The 6,282-nt window shown below is 39.7% G+C and overlaps 1 non-coding gene across 1 annotated transcript; it reads right to left on the bottom strand.

Moving 5' to 3' along the window:
* Window positions 1–1,737: 1,737 nt before the first annotated feature.
* On the bottom strand, window positions 1,738–1,811 carry TRNAS-GGA (transfer RNA serine (anticodon GGA)). Its single transcript has one exon. It is a non-coding gene; the product is annotated as a tRNA-Ser (tRNA).
* Between the last annotated feature and the right edge of the window lie 4,471 nt (window positions 1,812–6,282).

A 6,282-nucleotide genomic window follows, 5' to 3' on the forward strand; every position in this document is an offset into this window, starting at 1 on the left:
TCACTTACCATAATACTTACTCAACTAGTCACTCAATCTCTAGGTCGCTCCCTCACCAACACTAACCACTCTTTTACTCACTAGTTACTGTACAATTTACTGACTCACTCGCTCAGTCATTCCTCGCTCACTTACTGGCTGACTCACTCGTGTCGAACCGTTGTCGGTGAATTTTCTGTCGATGAGTTGTTGACTGTTGAATTTTCCTAGCGATGAATTGTTGGCGGTGAATTTTCCGTAAACCGTTTGCAATTATATGAGCAACGGCGGTGCCTGCAATTTTCCTTATTTATCTTGATGGCCCATATGATCACCCTGCTTATGATGCCTCGCTATACGTGTTTCAGTGAAATCTCGATATAACAGTACTGTGGGCACCAAGAAAAAATATCGTTGTAGAGATATTATCGTCATATCGAGAGGCAACAGTATACCATTAGAATATATTAGACACTCGATAATCCGGCCGTGCGCTAGTCCAATCGAATTAGTCCGGCCCGAATCAATCTGGCCCAATAATCTGGCATTTTTAGGCTGATTTTCTTCGAGCATAGAAGAGGAAAACATGTCACTGCACGCGTCTATGTGCAGAAATTTATATCATTTAAATGGGCTTTTTCAACTAACTTCCAGTAATCCGGCGATTGGAATAATCCGACACACCCTAGTCTGACATGCGCCATGTTAGCGGTCTGCTGTATAGGCATTTCCAAACAAGGCTTAAAAAATATCGTTCTAGGAGGGGATTCACCGTTATATCAAGAATCGTTGTAATGAAATTTCACTGAATTATAATTTTTACTAATCCTCCATATTCATTACAATAATTTACCCATGAAAAAAGTACAGTTGAATCCCGTTTTAACGAATACCATTATAGCGAAAATCTCATTTTAACGAAGACTTTTCTAATACCCCCGTGTAAGTTTACGTAGGAACAATGGAAAAATCTGGAATTCCTTTATAACGAAATTTTGTTATAACGAAGTGATTGCTCCGGTCTCTTGGAGTTCGTTATAACGGGATTCGTCTGTATATTTCAGAAAAAAAAATTTCCCCTTAACGATCCTTCTTCTCGACAAGCTGACATAGTCACGTGACAAGAAACACGTGATCAACGGCAAAAGATACATTCACGTGATTTGAACGTGACCTTTCACATCCACAAAGAATTTATCAGTCACGTGTCAATATATTTTCTTCTTATTTACTATTTTTATTTTTCTTAGTATCGATTATTTCCAATCCCCATATCGATCGATCGCTTTCATATTTATTGTGCTATTTTTATTCGACTTCTTTTCTTATGTTTAACCTTTGACCGATGATTAGATCTGCCGCTGACCATTCATTCGTAACATACAGCAGCAGCGTTCGCTTTCTTTTCTTCTTTTATCACACATACTATGCGATATTTCATTTGATAATAACGGCTAAACCAAACTGTAGAGGTTATCGATTTTTACCGACGTTTAACATTTAAATATCTTGTACAAGGTAAGCGTGAAACCAGTTGGCCACGCGAGAAGATTCCACGGCTGTAATCAGTAGTCGAATTGGCACAAAATAGTACATATAATTGCTCAAAAGCTATAATAAGTACAGCGATTCTTCAATTATAATAGCAAGCTTGCAATAGTACAGCGATTCTGCAATTACAATAGCAAGCTTGTAATACGAAGGTTTTTAACAACTGGCTGTTGCGAAGATATATTTCGGAAAGAGAGAAAATTCAACTGCCCCTGCGGGGAATCGAACCCACGTCCTTTCACTTTCCGGGTGAACGCCCTAGACCACTAGACTACAGAGGCACAGAATATCTCAATCTTTCCTTGGAGCTCGTGTACACTGAAAGGGACCGTACATGGACGGCCGGACCAGACTCAGGCCAAGCTCACAACTGCTGACGTTGCCACCAGATGGCGACTTATACAAGGATGACGTCACTCTCCGCTACCATACGAAGGTTTTCAACAACTATTAGTTGTTAAAAACCTTCGAGGGCGGGCACCTGAACTGATATTCCCTCTATTGATATAGCAGTGTTGCTTAACCGCTGGGCCGCGGCCCGGTACCGGTCCCTGACACCAGTCAAACCGGGTCGTGAATAGTTCACAGATTCATTTTTACCCATTTATACTCCATTAGGCGGCCGTATGACCGGGCCTTCCACTCACATAAAAGAAATCAACCTGGCCGCGGGCTTCCAAAGGTTGAGAACCACTGCTCTATAGAGCCACTTTAGTGATCTCTAAATGTTACGCGGATCTTTTAAGTGATCTGGAAATGTGTCTGGGCCATTCGGATGGCTTAAGTGCTCAGGAATTGTGTCGCGGGTATATATCTCCGTAAACATGCTGCGGATCACTTAAGTAATGTGAGAATGTGCAGCGGACAACATGAGTGATATAGAACTAACTACACTGCGAGCCGCTTAAGTTCTCTAAAACTATGCCTGTCACTTAAAGGACCCTCTAAAGGGCACTCCTGTACTAGACACCAGTCCCGATAAAAAGCCTCCCCGATTTAGGGCCAACCACGATTATCGTCAGAAATGTTAGTTAATAAATCAGCCACACACTTGGGATTTAATATCGGATTATTACGGCATTTAATTGAACTTAAAATGTCTGAATTCAATTTTAAATAATTAAAATTAAATTTAATTAAGGTGAATCGAATCATGTCAAACCTAGAAGTTTCATTTCTATCTCGCGAGATTCCCACGCAGATTTTTTTAGTATGTCTTTCTATGGAGCTCGCTTGCTTTGTAAAGTGAATATCATTGTTATCTATTGGAACAGAACTTATTGTCCTGTGTGTAGTGTAACGAAAGTATAGCAAATTAATAGCATTATCGTAATATTGACGAAACTGGACATATTGCCATTTACCTTTACAGATATATAAAACTGATTTTCTGTGAGTCTATATGTTCTCTATAGAAATCTATCATTTCAGACCAATCGTCGCCAAATTTCGCATATATACCAAACAGGTCCCGACATAAACGACGAATAGGTTACTTTAAAAGTTCGTCCTAGATGGGCAAAAATAGTCATAGATGGCAAAACTGTCCGAAATGGGCAAAAAAACTGTCCGGAAAGAATGGCCATTGGGCCCCTCAACAAAGACTTCTCGAATGTTTACTTTGGTTACCCTGGTTCCCAAACAATACGTTTGAGACATGCCTGTTCCTTTGCAATGGTTTGTCACTTCTTCAATGCTCCCGGTATATTGAGAAAACCCAGGCAGTGTGGCAGGTATTTTCGTTAGTTGTGATAATAAAAATCGCATTGAGCAACATCACATGACTCACTAAAAACGTGCCGATGTTCTAGTCATGCTGAGCCTTTAAAATAGATAAATACTTACATCCCAAAAATCATGAGTAAATACATTCTTTAAAAAAAAAAATTGAGCTTATTCAGCACATAAAAAAGAGATTATTCATGATTTTTATACATTTTGGATTTTAGCAAAATCGAGAAATTTGTCCGCGGTATTCATTTCCCGGAAAAAAGTTTATCATTTTTTACTACGAAAGTTTCAAAAAGGCAAAAACTTGTGTCTTTTTCTTTTCGTATTTCACAGACATTTTAGTCCAGATAAAATGTAAAAAAAAAAAACACGTTGTGTGACCGAAATATTTCAATTTTTTTTTTAAATGCATACATATAAAGTTTTCTAGCTCATAACCCTCCTGACCCATCCCTACGCAAAATTTGAAATTCACTACTCGTGTGTTGGAAAAACGCCAAACGTTGACGAACGGGGGATATTCCATGGAGAATGACTATAAAAGATGTGTTCTATTAAAAAAAAATGAGAGAAATTATTTTCTAGGAAAAATTCCCGTTTCTAGAATTTTCACGTGGGTGAAAAAGCTATTCTTTTTTTTTTTCCTACCCTTTTACATTGAGAAAATTCAATTCCCATTGCATGAGAATCACATGCTCCATTTCTTCACAATCGTACATACTGATAAAATTAATGTTTCAGTCTTTTGCGTCACTGAATGAATTATTTTATAATAAAAAAAACTTGGCAGTCGCTTTATATTAAATAAAGGTGTTTTTTTTTGTCGTTAGTTAAAGTGCATTACCTGCTAATAATTTTCAACACCTACCCGTACCAGCCAAAGTACCTACATCCAGAGTGCACACCCGGGCCTCGTGAAATAACATTAGGTACCGCGAGTTTTAGGAAAAAAAGCATGAATAAGTTAGTTGGCATTCAGCTACGCGCGGGGGGGGGGGGGGAGAGTTCTAAAAAAAAGTCCCCCCCCCCCCCCTTCGTGAGAATAACTTTTCTGAAAACCGCATTCAAATAAAACAAATTTTTTTAAGAATTTCTAAACTACACTGCTGGCCACCCAAATTGCAACACCAAGAAAGACAAAAGATATCGCAACAATATTTATTTTGTAGATAACATGTTGACCAAGCATCAAATGATTAAATTTATAGACTTCTCTGAAGTGTGGTTCCTGCCAAAATCAGTAGCCAGAGTAGCCGCCATTGTTGGAGATCACCGCTGCCACACGCCTCGGCATTGATTCAAAGAGACTTTGGATGTGTTCTTGGGGTACAGCAGACCAAGCAGCTTTCACGCGTTGCCAAAGTTGATCTGGTGTGGCAGCTGGGTATGTAATCTGGGTCAATCGTTGAGCAACCATGGACCACATGTTTTCTATCGGCGAAAGATCCGGAGAGCGAGCTGGCCAGGGAAGCAATTCAATCTGGCGATTGACGAAGTACCTTTGGACAATGCGTGCCACGTGTGGTCGCGCATTATCCTGTTGAAATATGGCTGTGGGCAAGCCCTGAAGGTAAGGAAGGACAACTGGCTCCAACACCTCGGAGATGTAGCGCTGGCTTTTTAAAGTACCGGCAATGCGTACTAGAGGAGTGCGAGAGTGATATCCAATACCGCCCCATACCATAATACCCGGTGCAGGACCAGTGTGGCGTGCATAACGCAGCTGTTCAGCATCCTCTCTCCAGACTCGAATCCGACCATCGTGGTGTTGCAGACAGAAGCTCGGATACTTGATCAAAAGATGATCGCTGTTTTCTACGAGGCATAATTGATCGTTTTTTTGAAAAAACCACAAGAAAAACACAATTGCCGTACTTCAAATCGTCGAAATCTCCAAGCCTTAAATAGCGCTTTGAAGTGGCGCCACAGGCGCGCGTGATGTGCGTCTGCGCTGAAATTCTAATCATTTGCATATCTCACCTCCGCTAATGCATGTTGTAAATTTCATATTATTTGCATGCTTCCTTCAGGGTGTTGCATTTACGATGGCCAGCAGTGTATTTACGAACTCATGCGGCACAATGCATATGAACTAGCATGAAAAGATATTTCTAGTGAAGTAAGAAGCCCACAAAAGTTACTTTGCCTTAGGACATATGATGCAACGGCTCTGCTTATACTATGGTCATTTATTTTTACGTACTATAGTGAACAAAAGAGAAATATACAGGGTGCCCTGTAAGTGCTAATGCGGCCTTTATCTAATCAACCGTCTATCGTGTAAGTATGACTCCAATTTCAAAAATGCCCAAACTGTGTTCAAAAATTACCCTCTACCAGTTTTGAGAGTGAAAGAATAGTGTGTCAAAAAACCTCAATTTTTATACAGTCTCCGTGTCTTCTACCTTCCAATTAGAAAGTTGTTGCCCTGTATCTCCAGAGGTCAACAGAAAAAGTTTCTAAGTGCGATATTGTTAAGATATTTGAATTCAAAAATCGGAGAAAAGTTATGAAAGAGCATCAAAAACGTACGGAAAACGCTCCTTTCCTTCATTTACGTTGTCCTATACCAACTTTTCTCCGATTTTTGAATCCGAATATCTCAGCGAATATTGCACTTAGAAACTTTGACTTTTTTTGGCCTCGGGAGAGACAGGGCAACAACTTTGTAATTGAAAGTTAGAGCACAGAGGGACCGTATGAAAATTTCGATTTTTTTATTTGTTACATAGTGTATTTTCACTCAAAGCTGGTACGGGGTCATTTTTGAACATTTTTTCAATTGAAAACATGCCTCTACGACAGACGGTTGATGCAATATATGCCGCATTAGCACTTACAGGACACCCTGTACAATACTATAGTGAACTATACAAGCTACTATACGTCGAAATTATTTCGGGATCGTCATCAGATGTCTTCATCTGTCATCGCCAAAGAGTCCTTTTATAGTATTTTTGGTTGAAAAAAAATTAATATTGTAGAAGGCCTCGAAATGTCTAAACCCAGCCCCGCCATCAA

This window comes from Pholcus phalangioides, unplaced genomic scaffold (assembly GCF_987345545.1).
Source record: "Pholcus phalangioides strain wild (caught in Gottingen) unplaced genomic scaffold, Ppha-v1.0 ptg000013l_1, whole genome shotgun sequence".
NCBI classification, from domain to species: Eukaryota; Metazoa; Arthropoda; class Arachnida; order Araneae; family Pholcidae; genus Pholcus; species Pholcus phalangioides.